Consider the following 15,267-nt stretch of genomic DNA (forward strand, 5'->3'; position numbering starts at 1 on the left):
AGCACAAACAAAGAGTTATAATTCATTTATTCCACAAACTGTTAGTATGCTAAACTGTATGCTAGGCTTGGGCACACTTAAGGCTCATAAGGATCAACTGGGTGAACCCAGAATGTTGTATTTCTTAGCAAATGTTGTAATCTTGTTAGTAAGATCACTGGTCTTCAGACAATGGTTCTAGCCAAGGAGATATCAGAGAAAGTGCCTAGAGGATGTGGGGCCTCCTTTTATAACTTCTGTAAACTGGGTGTGGTTAGGTACTGATGCTTATTTGGAGTCTTGATGAGATTCTAAAGGAATTATAGTTTTCTACAATTCTACATGCACTGCATCTTCACCTCTGCCTGTTTTTTGAAACCTCTTTAAGCTTAGGTCTGAAATCAGCTTCCTGCTGGGATCTGCCTCATCCAATTTGCACAGGGGTCTTTGCACTGATTGCCTTGAGGAGTGGTCTGGGAGGATGCCTGATGTTGATATGTGCATGAATGTTCATGAAGGGTTGCAGCTGGGGATGAATATGGTAATACTTATACAACACTTACCAGACTCTGTGATTTATTCTAAGTGCTTTACATAAGTTAAATTATTTAATTATCACAACCTTTGAAGAGAGAGCAACTATTATTGTAACTATTTAAACCGTTCTAAAATTATACTCAATCAATTTATATATTCATTGTGTGTATGTGTGTAGGTTCATAGGTGTATGCATGTGGAGGTCCAGTATCTTTCAGGAGATAGTTCTCACCATCCTGTGGGTCCCGTCAATCGCAGTCAGATTGTCAGATTTGGTGGCAAACACCTTTACCCACTGACTAATCTCCATGGCCCTGTAGCTGTTTAAAAGATTTCAAAATAAGGCAATATTTTCCAATTTGTCGAAGATCTCCCAGCTGGTAGATGGTAAAGCCAGGATTTGATAGTAGGTGGTCTGCTGCCATAGTCCCTTGCCTTCAGTACTCAACCACCAAAGGCTAAAAAGAGTGTGTATGTGTCCTGAGCCTCAAAAGTGTGTATTGCATGTTTGATTTTCCCATTTTCCTGTCCTCCCTGTAGCAAATGTCTCACTCCATTTTACAGAATGACTTCTAAGAATGAGACTTATTAATGTCATTACTGAAATTTTATATACATTTTATCTGGAACCTTATCAGTGATGTTTGTCCCACTGTGTTGGAAAGCATCCATGTATTATACGCATGCCATCAGACAAAACTCAGAGCAATAGTTTTTCATGGCTCTATTTTGACTATACAGTGTGAAGTGGGTCATTTTCCCATGACATCGCATGGTTTTGTTTCATTTTTCCCACAGTAGCTATCAGCATTAAAAAATGATGTCTCCTGTGTATGTGTGCTATTGGTGTCTGGTGTCTATCATTACCTGTGGATGTAAAGTATATAAGCAGGAGCTCTGTCTTGTGTTTATTGCTTATTTCCCTGTAATTGATATTACAAATAGGGGAATGAAAATTGAACTATATCTTTGTAGACTCTTAGAAGATTAACACTGAAGGGGAGTTAGTTAACAAATAGATTTGTAAGACCAAATATAGAAGGAAGAATCCATTGTGTGGCTTGTGAAAAAGTTGTAGATAGGAAACCACTTCCAGTTAGTAAAGGCTACTGGCTCTCAGAAGCCCAAGCAAGAACACCTTGCTATGTGTGTCTGAGTATTGCATTTCTCATTGTGAGTTTTTCTCTATGATACCTTATGTTGACGTTAGAGATGAAGGAAATGAGGTGGTCATCTGAACCCATGGGCTTGCTATCCATTTTCCTTGACTTCTCTAGGAAGTTAGAAGAACATCCTGCCCCTTTCCCAGAAACCTGATGTATCACACTCACCCGTATCCAACATATTCAATCAATTTTATAGACTTCCCAGTAATTTTCTTATATGCTTTTTTGGCATAATAGTGCCAACTTCCTCATTTACCAGAGACTGTAGATTCATAGGTTAATTCCCAGTTTGGAAGCAGATGCATCAGAGTATTTGGTGGGGGAAGAGGTCGATTCCCTTGTCCCCATAGTTACATGCCAGATTTTTGTATTTTGAGGTTTCCTTGGTCAACAATGTATTTTCACTATCTAAAATGTATTTTTACCATCAGTGTGTGTGAACATTAGTCACTGAACCCTGTCCCTCTTCATCAGCCTTCACGCAGGACTCTAGTTTGCCTGGGAGGCGGATTTTAGAGTAGAACTTCTGTCTCCTAGAGTCTGAATAACCACTACTTCATCCAGGGAGTAGTGGAAAACATGAGTGTAGAAAAGGAAGGATTCTAAAGGGAGTGTAGAAAAGGAAGGTATAAAAGGCACAGTCTGAGAAGCGGTGCACTACGAGTGAGGGAAAGAAAGAAGCAAGGTAATGAAGCTCATATCTATAACACAAGATCCATTCTTGAAGGACCTGAGGCTAAAATCTTTTGGACCATACCTTTAATTATATCGGAGGACAAGGAAGTGAACCTGTCCTGAAGCTTAGGTTTGAATTCCTTCTCTAAACTTCTTTTCCAGCTTCAAAATTTCCTCTTTTTTGTTTTGTTTTGTTTTGTTTTGGTTTGGTTTGGTTTGGTTTGGTTTGGTTGGTTGGTTTTTTGAGGCAGGGTTTCTCTGTATAGCACTGGCTGTCCTGGAACTCACTCTATAGACCAGGCTGGCTTTGAACTAAAAAATCCACCTGCCTCTGCCTCCCAAGTGCTGGGATTAAAGGCATGCACCACCACTGCCTGGCAAGAATTCCTCTTAATATTAAATGAGATGACATGTGTCAAGCATATGGGGCAGAATAGATGCCACTCTTGCGGGAAGTATCATCAGTTTCTTAAGTGCCCAAATTCTTACATTTTTTTAACTTATTGTTTGCAGGTTTTAGGTATTATAAAACTGATTATCTCTACATTTTTATCTCTCTTTTGGTTTGAGATTTATGTATATGTACATGCAGATACCTTCTGAATGCTGACATTAAAGACATATACTACCATGTCTGGCTTCTGCCTTAATTTTTGAGACAAAGTCTCTTATTGAACCTGTAACCTCACTAATTTGGCTCAACTGGCTGGCCACTGAGCTTCAGGGATCTGCCTGTCTCTGACCCTCCTCCCCTACCCCAGCACAGAGATTACAGATGCTGCTATCCTCATATTTCTATATGGGTCCTGAGCAGCTGAACTTAGGCACTCATATGTGCAGTGCAAAAATTTGTCCAACTGAGCCATCTCCCAGTTCCCTGAAGAACAGACTTTTGTAAGAATGGGTGGTTATATGTTTTGCTTGCAGAGATATTATTGAGATGTTGTATCACTCTGCATTTGCCTAATATGTACTATGCTTTACCCTTTGCTGTCTTGTGAGGAAGGACTTCCTGTAAGAGGAGTATGCAATGGGCATAAGGAGTAACATTTTAGAATACAAGTGCCTAGGTTGGTATAGAAAAGGGTCATAATGAGTTTTAGTGATTTCTTCAGCAAACATATATGACTGGGTGGCAAAATAACTCCAACCATAGAGTCTTGAGGAACTTCCTGGTGAGTAAAGGTTTGACTTGGAAGAATATAAGAATCCAGGGGAATGTTGAGCACACAACTATGGAAGCTCTGGTCTGAGGAGGCGAAAATAGAATGAATGAAGATTGTGGGAAGGAAAGAGAAAGGCTCAAGTTGCAAGGAGAGTGGATCAAGGAGTGGGCTTGTAAGCAGAGCAAAGAGCTGGGGGCGGCTGAGTGGTTTCAGGAAAGCAGATGGTGATCCCTGGGAAGGAGGTGCAGATGGCAGTGATGGAGAGGAGGCAGCGTGGGGTGAAGAACAGCCCCAGCTTGGACACTCCAGGAGGAGAGATGCTGGAACACAAAACTCCCCACGCTGGGTGAGCTCTCTGACTCATCTAGCTCCCAGTGTGGCATCTGACAAGGGTACAAGTAGGAAGGCTATGGGAATCTCTGTGTGTTTCTCTGAAGGAACCTGAGGGGTTAGGCATGAACCTCAAACATCCAGGAATTCCTGGGGAAGTAAAAAAAAAAAGAGCACCCAAAGCATTCTATATTCAAAGCCAGGCTTGCACATGGTACTTTTCTTGCTTGTCTGATCTTACAAGACATGCATTTTTAAAAGATGAATGAAGCTTTTCATAATGGATCATACCTCTAACTCTAGTGCTTATGAGGTTAAGACAAGAGAATGACGTGTTCCAGATCAGCCTGAGATGTAGAGTGAGGCTGTATGTCATCCCCTCCCAACAAATAATAAAATTAAACGAAATATAAGAGGAGTAGAGGGATGAGAAGATAGGTCAATTGATAAAGCGATTACCATGCCAGTATAAGTATCCAAGTCTGAGCCTCAACCTGTGTGAAAAAGTCAGGCATGGAGGGCCTTTGACTTGGAAGAATGTAAGAGTTCAGGGGAATGTTGAGCAGCCAAACCATGGATGCTGTGGTCTGAGGAGGTGAAGACCTAGCCCTCAGAGGTGGAGATGGGCTCATTGACCTATCCAGATATATCACTTGGTAAACTCCAGGCTAACAGGTGAACCTGTCTCTGAAACAAAATAGATAGGTTCTGAGAAATGACATCAGAGGTTGATCTCCGGCAGGTTCACCTCTACCCACATTCATGTGCACACCCGTGAACAAATACACACGTACAAATGCCCAGGAGGCTGGAGTAGAAAATATTTTTTAAAAAATCCCTTTAAGCTATAGGACTCTGTAGTTCTGAGACATACTTGAAACTCTAGGTTATCTGAGAGATGTAGGCTTGTACGTCTATTAGTACAAGAGACATCTGTGAACATGAAGAGCAGTGACTCATTTCCTTTGCAGGGTGCTGAATTTGAGGTAGATTTTAGTGCTTCCTGATGCATTGTGGGAAGGATGATTTGGCCCTGATGTAAAGATTTTCTAATACTGAAGCTATTCAGATGGGTTGGTTAGCTTTGTAAGGGAATGAGTTTCATGCTCCAGGAACAGATCAATCCGAGTTTGAAAATATGTTTACAGTTGTTATAAAGAGGATCCCATCTCCATACTTTAAGAAAGATGCTTTCCTGGAGATGTCTTGACCATATGATTAAATGGCAAATAGAAGTGAAACCCAACATGTATTTCTTCCATAAAAATACCTCATGAGCTTTTCTTAGTGCAAATAGGTATCTAGTGAGGGATGGGCTGGAATAATATAAGCTTATAATACACTTGATTAAGAAATATTAAGCAGGTCTCTTTCCTGTAGGGCTCTTTTGAAATGTATTTGTGCAGTTCTCTCTCTCTCTCTCTCTCTCTCTCTCTCTCTCTCTCTCTCTCTCTCTCTCTCTCTCTCTCCCTTCCCTCCCTCCCTCCCTCCCTCCCTCCCTCCCTCCCTCCCTCCCTCCTTCCTTCCTTCCTTCCTTCCTTCCTTCCTTCCTTCCTTCCTTTCTTTCTTTTTGGGTCAACTTTACACAAGTTAGTCATTTGAGAAGAGAAACTTCATCTGAGAAAATGCCTCCAGCATATCGGTTGGTAGGCAAGTCTTTGGAACATTTTCTTGATTAAGAGTTAGTGTGAGTGGGTGGTGCCATGCCTCAGCATGTAGGCCTGGATTCTGTGTGTATCACATATCTATGTAAATGTATATATCCATGCGCGTACATAATCAAGCTGAGCAAGCCATGGAGAATGACATTGCTCCATCATCACTTTCTACCTCTAGGTTCCTACCTTGAGTTCCAATCCTGATTTCCCTCAGGGAAAGACTGTAATCAGGAGTTTTAAGATGAAGCAAACTTTTTCCTCCGTAAGTCACTTTTGGTTAGCATTTTATCATAGTAATAGAAAGTCAACTAGGACATTATTATACATAATATATTTTAATATTAAAATGTATACTATGAATTTCCTAAATATATAGACAAACAGATCCTCTGACAGGAGTCTGGTTTGATAAATAAACTTTGAGAAACACTGCTTTGATCAACAGTTTTAGGTCATGATTTCTGCTGTTGCTATAAACACCATGACTAGAAGCAACTTTGGTAGAAAGGCGCTTATTTCAGGTTACACTTTCAGGTCACACTTGTCCTTGAGGGAAGTCAGAGCATTGAGGTCTGGGTGGAAACTGGAGGCAGAACCATGGCGGGACACTGCTTGCTCCCTTTCTCTCTGGCTCTCTCAACTAGCTTTCTTATATAATTAGAACGCATCTACCTAGGGATGTTTCTGCCAACTATGGGCAAGCTCTCCCATACTAATCATCCACCCATCCACCCACCCATCCACCCACCCATCCATCCACCCATCCATCCACCCATCCATCCACCCATCCATCCACCCATCCATCCACCCATCCATCCATCCATCCGACCATCCAAGAAATCCCTTATAGACATGCCCACAGGCCTAAATTATCTGGCCAATTTCTTAGTCAAGAGTCATCTCTTCCCAGGTGGTTCTAGTTAGTGTCAAATTGATAATAAAATTTAACAACCACTAGCTCCTAGTGAAAAAAATACAAATTCTCTATTATAATTGCCTAGGACTGATAGAACCTTATTTTTGTCCAAATCCTGAGATGAAGTGAGACTATGGGCAATACCATTAGACATGACTCAGCTGCCATTCTCCCTTGTGCCTCAGTATTCTTATATGTCAAATGGGGAGAAATAGTTTCAGTGCAACTCACGGTAGAGTTATTGTATTAGACTTTGAGCTTGTTTTTTTTTAAGATTTATTTTTAAAATTTTTTAATTAGTTATGTGTCTGTGTATGTGCAATTATGAATGCAAGTGCCCTTTAGAGGCCAGAAGAGGGTGCCAGATCTACTGGAGTTAGAGTTATAGGTAGTTGTACGCCACCTGATGGGAGTGTCAGGAATTGAACATGGGTCTTCTGTAAGAATAGTATTTGCTCTTTAGCACTAAGTCATCTCTCCAGCCCCTTGAACTTGAATTTGAATCCCCATAGTCATCTTTGCTGGCATGCAGATTCTAGTTCCGTGACTCCCTGGAGTGGGAGCTGATATTCTGTTCTACAAGGCCACTGTGGTGTCACAGTGACCACCTTTGACTGTTATGGGATAAAGTAGCTACATTCTGTGGTTCATCAATAGCATCTGATGGCAATGAACTTTCTGGAGTTGTTCACTCTTTTCCCTGGCGAGTCCATCTGTGCTTTCAAAGCATATTATTCATGTGGGGGAATCAAACCCGGTATCACTCCTATGTGAGGTTTGTTGTAGTCCCCTCTGAAGGGAATCCCTCTTTCTTTTTCACTCCCAACCCCCCACTGCCTACGATATGGCTCCCTAGCTAGTTAAGCTATTTTTTGAGTTTGAGTTAAAACCATTTCAGACATATTTTTAACTACGTCCTGTTCAAAAAGCTGTTAGCATTTGGCAATCATTCCATCTTGAGCTTGAATCCTGAGGAGGAATTTTTTTTAAAAACCCACAACCAAGCAAAGTATATTATTTAAAAATAGTTTTAGTGTGTGGGCCAGGACCATGGGAATACAGCTAGGGTGTGCTATGGTTTCTAAAATGACCCTTGCCTTTCCTGTCTGAACATCTGTTGGATGTGGTGTTGGGCATATGGGAGGGGATGGTTTGGGTCCTACCCAGCAGGGGGGAGAGAGAGAGAGCGAGAAGTGCCACCTACATAAAGAGCTAAAGTCATCAGTATCGATCCTGGTTGAACTTTAGAATAGGATTATCAACAATGACAGCAGGGGTCACACTTTTCTTGTCCATGATCCTGAGATAGTCCAGAAATAGGTCACTGTCACCATTAGTAAGGTAAGGATGCATTATGGAGGGACTTCTGGAAGTTGTGACCATGGGAATGTTTGTTGTATTTAACAAGTACTTATAGCAGCCTTTCCCTAATGACATCAACTGAGCACTTTACAAATATTAGATTATTCATCCCCAAAAGCTACTCTCTGTGGTCAGTATTGTCATTACCTTCCTGGCATAGAAGGCTTTGTAGCTGGTTTGTGGGCAGAGCTCAGTCCTATCCTTCAGAGTCTGGCATTGGCAAGCATCTTCTTTGCCGCTAAGCTTGGGTGTTTATTCTGAGGCATAGGCACTGACTTGTTAGTACTCAGCTCAAGAGTGGCTATGCTGTCCTAGCCGCTTCTTTGTTCTGTGAGGAGGAATAAAGTTTCAGACAGACACAAACTTACATAGTTGATTGGAGGAATGAGGACAGTTTGAAATAAACAATCAGTATCAATGAGTAAATCTCTGCCACTCAAACATTCAAGACCATTAAACACTGACTATTCCTGGACCATGTTAAGGTTTGATCCCTAAGCAGGATACTTTAGAGTTGCTTTGAAAATGGTTTGAGTGCTAGGGATGGTTTCTGCCTCAGTATATTTTTTTCTTTGTAAAGTTTGTTTTTGGTTAGGTTTCCCACTACCATCAGCCTATACAAGGTGCCCACCTTCGGGTCCTGGAGAAGAAGGATGTGGCTGCAGAGTAGACATACAGCTCTCTACCTGGATCTCCCCCAGCCTGGAGTCCATAGTCCTTTGCTGATGGTTCTTCTTAGCTGGCAAAAGGCTGATGAATTCAGGAGATGACTGGAAGGCTCGTATTGGCTGCAAGCCCTGGAGACTCTTTTGTTCCATGGGATAAGCAGGATGCTTGGAGTTAGAAACAGTTACTGGGAACTGACCTCTTCAAAGCCTGACTATTCCCAGTCCCCCCCTGGGCTGGTGCCTGCACAGAGACAAATCTTGCATTCACCTGCTGCCCTTCCTTCCTCTGCCAGACATGGTTGTCCAGATTAGGTCCTGCCTTTTTAGAATTTTGGAAGCTCTGCTATAGTCTCCATGTGACTCCCTGCTGTCTCTGTGTCCTGTGATTGGACTCTTTCAGTGCATGTTTCCTCCTTGAAAAATGCTAGGTTGCTTTATGGCACAATCTGTCATGCACAATGAATGTCTAATAAAGCTAATTAATAAGAAGTCACTTATTAATAACAAGGGAGTCATCATAACATAGAGGACAGAAAGCCAAACTGACTCCCGCAGGCCAGCAATGTAGTACTACCCTTGGGAGACAAGTGCAAGAACACAAGAAATGTTTGCAGGGGACCTTGGGCAAAATGCTTTGGGCTAATAGCATTGGGGTATATGTTTGAAATCTGCTCAGAAGTAGGGCATGTGAGGTGTTAGTGATTTTAAAAACAATACAACAGAGAAGGTTGGGGGACTGAAGAGCTTGGCTCTACTGAAGTCATGCCTTGGGGATTAGTATTGCTATCTAATGTCTATTCTAGTGGCTTGATTTTGGTGTAAGAACTCTGAGAATTGTATGATTATTTGGAGAGAGTGATGGGAACACAGAATGTAGCACCCATTTAGCCAAGAGACACGGTTCAGTTGGTAGGGTGCTTGTCTAATATGCATGAATCCCTGGATTTGACTACTAGCTATGGATAGATGGAACATGGTGTTGTGGATCTGTAATCCTGGAAGCAGGAGGTAGAGGAGGAAGCAGGAGAATCAGAAGTTCCAGGTTATCTTAGCAAATTTGAGGCTAGCTGGCTTATATCACCAGATAATGTCTCAAACAAACAAACAACAAGAACAACAAAAACCCAAGCTCCAAACAAGATAAAATAAAACAACAACCAAAAAAAAAAAAAAAACAAAAAACAACCAACATCCCCAAACCAAAAACAAATTAGCAAGTAGAAAGGAACACTCATTTAGTAGGAGGGAAACAAATGAAATCATTGATGATTTTAACCATGTTCCAAAAACAATGGGGAGACCAGACCCAGAATCTTAACAATAGAGGGTCTAGAGAGATGTCTCAGAGGCTAATAGCAATTGCTATGTAAGCATGACTTCAAACCCCCAGGACCCCCCTTAAGCTGCTGTGTAGCCCAGGGTATGTGAATAGACAGGAGGATCTCTGGGCTTCATAGCTGCCAGTCTAGCTCCCTGATCAGTGAAAGACCCTGTCCAAAGGCAAATGACAGAAAGTGATAGATCAGGATACTTGATATCCTCCTTTGGTCCTCACATAGGTCCATGTGCATTGCATATACTGGCACACATACACTATACTACACACACACACACACACACACACACATACACACACACACAAACTGGTGTAATAAAGCTACAAATTTTTTCAGTAAAAGCAACCTGAAATTTATATAGCAAGCAAGAGTCATTAGGGAATCAGAGAGAGAGATACCAAGTCTGTTTATTGAGAATTCTGATTTTATATGCACAGTTTTATTTATAAATGTGCATTGTATAAACTTCAGTAGAAGACACACTAAAAACCAACTTGCATGAGTTAAATGGAGTGCTCTGTTAGTGCCTGCCACATGCTTACTATTGTACTGGGCAGATGGTGATAACTCTAGAGATGAGGACCCAGTTCATCTCATTGGTTACTGCTCTCTTAAATTCTTCTCTGACAATAATAGCAGAAATTCTTGATACCTTTGGGGCATTTTACTATTATAGGTACTTAGCCTTGTTGCTACTCTATCTTTTGTGAATATTCATGTGCATGGTTGTGTGTGTGTGTGTGTGTGTGTGTGTGTGTGTGTGTGTGTGTGTGTGTGCGCGCACGCATGTGCGCACTTACCCCACCAGTGAATGCGTAGGCTAGAGGTTAATGTCTTTCTCGATCATTCTATGCCTTATTATCTTTTATCAAGGTGTTTGTATGTATGTATGTATGTATGTATGTATGTATGTATGTATGTGCATGTCTGTATGAGTGTATGCCATATGTCTGAAGAGTCTAGAAAAGTGTATTGAATGCCCTAGACCTAAAGTTATAAAGCATTGGTTAACTTCCCCAAAGTGGTTACCAGGAAGTGAACTCTGCCTTGGGTTCTCTGTAAGAGCAGGAAGTGCTCTTATAAATGAGCCATCTTTCCAGTGCCACACAACTTGTCTATTGAGATAGAGTCTCTCACTGGGACCTGGAACTCATGATTTAGCTAGGCTAGCTGGCAGGTATGTCTCATTGATATGCTTGTCTCTATGTCCCTAGTTCTAGGATTATAAGTCACACCACTGCATTCGGATTTTTACATGGGTCCTGGGGAACTCAGGTGCTCATGCCTGCCTGACAAGTACTTCATTGACTGACTGACTTATCTCTCCAACCCTTCCCCTTAAGGCTTTTGTCTTCACATTCCTTGAGCCTTTTACTGATGGGTTACATCTTCTGAATTTTCCTGATGTATTCTGGGAACAAATAAGGTACACAGGCTTTGAGGAAGGCTTGCTAAGGAGGACCTAGATGTGGAACCAGGACAGTTTAGGTCTAGAGTAAACAGGCAGAGTTGAAAATCTGTATATAAGATTAATTCATGAAGACATATTTGTTTGTGTTCCTATGTGTGCTGGTTGCATGGGGGTATTGAAGAATGGAACACACACACACACACACACACACACACAAGTGAGATTGTTATCTAAACGGCCAAACACACTATAATATAGACTCTGCGACTGTCTGTGACCACCTAGGGTTGGCCCAAATGCAGCTAGTTTACTATGCTTATATTATATTATTACCTAATATATTCTGTCTCCAGATTAGAATAACTGCTCACTTATTGACAGTCCCATTGGATGTCTTTTACACTATTCTATATTACTTTCCTTTTCTTTATATGAGCACACCTCTACCTCTATCCAAAGGACTGAAGATTTATTGGGCCAGGGACCGTGACAGATACGTTTGGTGTCTTGTGAGCCTGATACTTGGGACACACAGCGTTAATGATGCCTGGGGTGGGAGAATGCTAGGATGCTGGGAAAGTGTGCTGCAGGAAGCACAGACCTAATAACTGCCATCCTGGGAGGGGAAGCATAGTAGCCCTAGTTCTGGATTTATGTAGACCTGGTTTTAAATTTCTGGCCAGCTATTTCTGTCCACAGGGTCTCCAGAAACATTTGCAAAGCTCAAGATGGACTCCAGTTAGTACTAGCCTCAGTGGACTGAAAAAGATGCTGGTCTGTAGCAATGCTTGACAGCTGTTAATGGCTATTATTGCCATTGGCATTGGCCTGAAGAACATCACTGTTTGAATACATCCTTGTAAAGATGGGGTAGGAGTTGAAAGGACTTGGGGATGTTTTCTTGCTATGGGCACCAAGGTCTGACACTGAGCAAAACCTCTGTGATTGTTGCCACCCACTGTCATCCGTTGTTTAAGCTGGACTAGGGGAATGCTTCCTCACAGAGACTAGTTATCAAATTGGTGACAGATCTCTGAGGGATTTGGAGTGTGGTAGAGATGCCTGGACCCTGTGCTCTGGGTACAAGTCAGGGTAGACACCTCCTTCTGACCCCCTAAAGCTTGAGTCTAGTCTCTACATCCTTTGGCTTTCAGCTGCTCTGGGATAGACTTAGCTATACTGTGGGTCTGTTTTCTGGGGTGAGGGCCCACTGAATGGAAGTATCATTTGTCACTTTCATTTCGATGTCCCTGGCTGCCTGCCCTTGTGTCTCATCTAGATCCAGCAGTCAGAGGTGTTTGTTGAAGGAATGGTTTCCTGTCCTAGTTACAGCCTCGAACTCCACCAGATGCTCAAAGATTGCCCTGATTTTGCAAAGGAAAGTGACTATTCAGAGAAACTGAGGCACACATTAGGTTAGTATCCTCTCTACCTCAGTCAGCAGTGAACAAGTGCACCAAGGAGGAGGTGGGCAGTCCTTTTATTGTACAGGAGTGCAGGAGTGTGAGGATTTCTTTTCTTTTCCTTTCTTTCTTTCTTTCTTTCTTTTTTTAAATCTTTATTTGGAGTCTTGCTCCAGTTCTGGAGAGGAACTCTTCTCTCAGGCTGGGGTGAGGGCGAATGATACTCACTCACAGAGAGCTCGCTTCAGAGCGCCCCTTCCCTGGTAATATCTTCTCAGCTGTTTGTAAAACACCCAGGGAGGAGGTGAAGCCCTAAGCCAGGCAGCCTAGCTGTCTCTTTAAATGCCGGGGTCTGTGTGGGAGAGGGAGGGGCCAACTCTGGAGTGCGTGAAATTCCTGGGCTCCTCTGGCAGTCTCTGGCTCAGAGCGCAGCCCTACACATCTCCTCTTGCATGCAACTCACTGAGCGAGGGAGAGGCAAAGCATCCTCCCCTCACGCAGCCACCGGCAGCTCCAGACACACAGGACCTGCTTTTCGCACCTCCAGCATTTTCCCTTCTTCCCTGCCACTCCCTCCCAGAGAGAGAAAAAAAGAGAAAGAAAAAGGAAAAGGAGTCAGAAAGACTCTGGGATTTGAATCTTTCGAAGGAGGAAACACCCAGCAAACTCAGTTGATTAAACACCAAACTGACAGATTCCCAACTCTTCGGTTCAACCCAGAGGTAAGATTCTGGGGGAAAAGGCAGGCAGGCAGGAGGCAAACCGACTCCGGGTTTTGTACATTCCGGGAAGAGGTTGCACCTGAGAGGATAGAAGTTTTCTGTTGGGAGCGACCAACCTAGATTTTTTTTCTTTCTTTTCCTTTTTTATTTTTTTCTTTTAAACGCTGTATTTGAGGACCACAACTGACCACGGGAATAGATTTTCAACTCTTCTTGTTTTACTTTGGTTTCTCCTGGAAGTTGTGTTCTTTGGCTCGAGACGTTAGGAAAGTCAGAAAATGTTTTAGATTTATTATATTCTTCCTCTTTTTAAAAATCACTTATTTGTTTTTTTATGACTTTCTCCTATTTGATTGGATTATTAATCCAAAATGATGCGTGTCTATCACTTCATTTTAGGTTGATCTTTTTTTCCTTGACATTTTGAAGCCACTTTCTCTCTCTTCCTGAAGAAGGGACTTTGAGAATCACAAGAAGGCAAAATTAGATGGGGACAGGGATTTCCCTTAGCTGAAGTGTGTGTGTGTGTGTGTGTGTACACTCATATGTGTGTTTTTGGAGGGGTGTGGAAAGGTCATTCTTTATAAAATTTCAACTTGGACTCCTACTATCTTGAAGAGGCACACTCAAGAGGTGAAAAGGTTGTGTGTGTGTGTGTGTGTGTGTGTGTGTGCGTGTGTGTGTGTGTGTAGGTGCACAAGTGTATGTGTACTCCTTTCTTTGGATCAGTTACAAGGGAAATCTCCCTCCTCTGCCTTCCATTTGTTTATATTAATGATTTAGTAGCAAGCTTGTCTGAAAACTTGCACTCTGTGTAAGCACTGTGGGTTTTGCAAGCTCTGAGTGACCTTAAAGCTTGGTTCGATGTATTGTTTTTTTCTTTTCTTTTTCTTTTTCTCCCCCCCCTCAAAAAAAGCTCTGTGTTGTATCCAGAGTTTGAGCTGTCTCTCTCTCTCTCTCTCTCTCTCTCTCTCTCTCTCTCTCTCTCTCTCTCTCTCTTTCTCTGTCTCTCTCTCTCTCTCTCTTAACCACAAAACTTAACTGCTCTAAAAAACATTGTACTGATTACAATGGAAAGACAAATCTACCCCCCAGCCTCCATCCTTCCCTAAGCTAGTGATGTAGCGATGTAATACCAACCTATGGACTCTGCTGCTTTGCAGGTGACTTATCTAGTGAGTACTTGTTAAAAAAATTAATTGCCCCCTTCCCCTATTAAATGCATCCTTCTTTTGATATTGCTCAGAAAAACGATGATGTGATGAGAAAATTGTATATGTATATATTTTGCACATTATTATTGGGTTTAGATAGAGCGGGTTTTCCCTTCCTTGAATTTTATTTTGTATTATTATTATTTGTTGTTATTATTTTCATGCAAAGGTCAGAGATCGTGGAGAGCTAGTCTAGGATAGAGTGATCCCAGTTGGACCGCATAAGAGTAGATAGACTAGGAACTGTCTTCTCTCCGCTTCTAGCTATTCCCGCTTTGGGGAGAGAGTGTTTCTTTTGCTACCCTGATCCACCCCAATATTCTGAATTAATTTCCCTGCCTTGGATCTAGAGGATGACCCCAGGAGAGAGGGGAGAACTCCCTGTCACACCTGGAGGACGGTGTAGTTTTGGGGGTCAGATGACCGTATGTCTTTGTGATGAAGAGTCTGAAGGAAATTTGAACTGCCAGCACACTGGGTGACTTGGTTGCTGGGATAGTCTATCTGGGGGCACCTGGAGGTTAGTCAGGGGAGCCCACAGAACAGTCCCTTTCTTAATGTGCTGCTGTGGGTAGAGCCTTCCTACATCGTTCAAGGGCTTCAGCGTCGCCTTTCAAGTTACAATGGTCCCGCTGGCTATGATGGGCAAGTTTACCTAAGGGCTGCTGGGTACGTGTCGAAAGGATGGAGAGACCAGGCAAAGCTGGTATTTTTCTTTCTTAA

The 15,267-nt window shown here is 42.3% G+C and overlaps 1 protein-coding gene across 35 annotated transcripts in view; it reads left to right on the forward strand.

The window, feature by feature from the left end:
- Positions 1-12,844: 12,844 nt before the first annotated feature.
- Nrxn3 (neurexin III) overlaps positions 12,845-15,267 on the forward strand; it is a 1,612,235-nt gene continuing 1,609,812 nt past the window's right edge. For 32 of the 35 annotated variants that reach the window (XR_001780421.2, XR_001780422.2, XR_001780425.2 and 29 more), the window contains exon 1: positions 12,845-13,330. The gene's annotated coding sequence lies outside the window, so the exon portion shown is untranslated. Of the gene's footprint in view, positions 13,331-14,480; positions 14,506-14,545; positions 15,251-15,267 lie in introns of those variants that run through there. The other 3 variants (XM_006515540.1, XM_006515535.3, XM_006515537.3) reach the window with 3 other exon arrangements.

This window comes from Mus musculus, chromosome 12, assembly GCF_000001635.26.
Source record: "Mus musculus strain C57BL/6J chromosome 12, GRCm38.p6 C57BL/6J".
In the NCBI taxonomy this organism is placed as follows: Eukaryota; Metazoa; Chordata; class Mammalia; order Rodentia; family Muridae; genus Mus; species Mus musculus.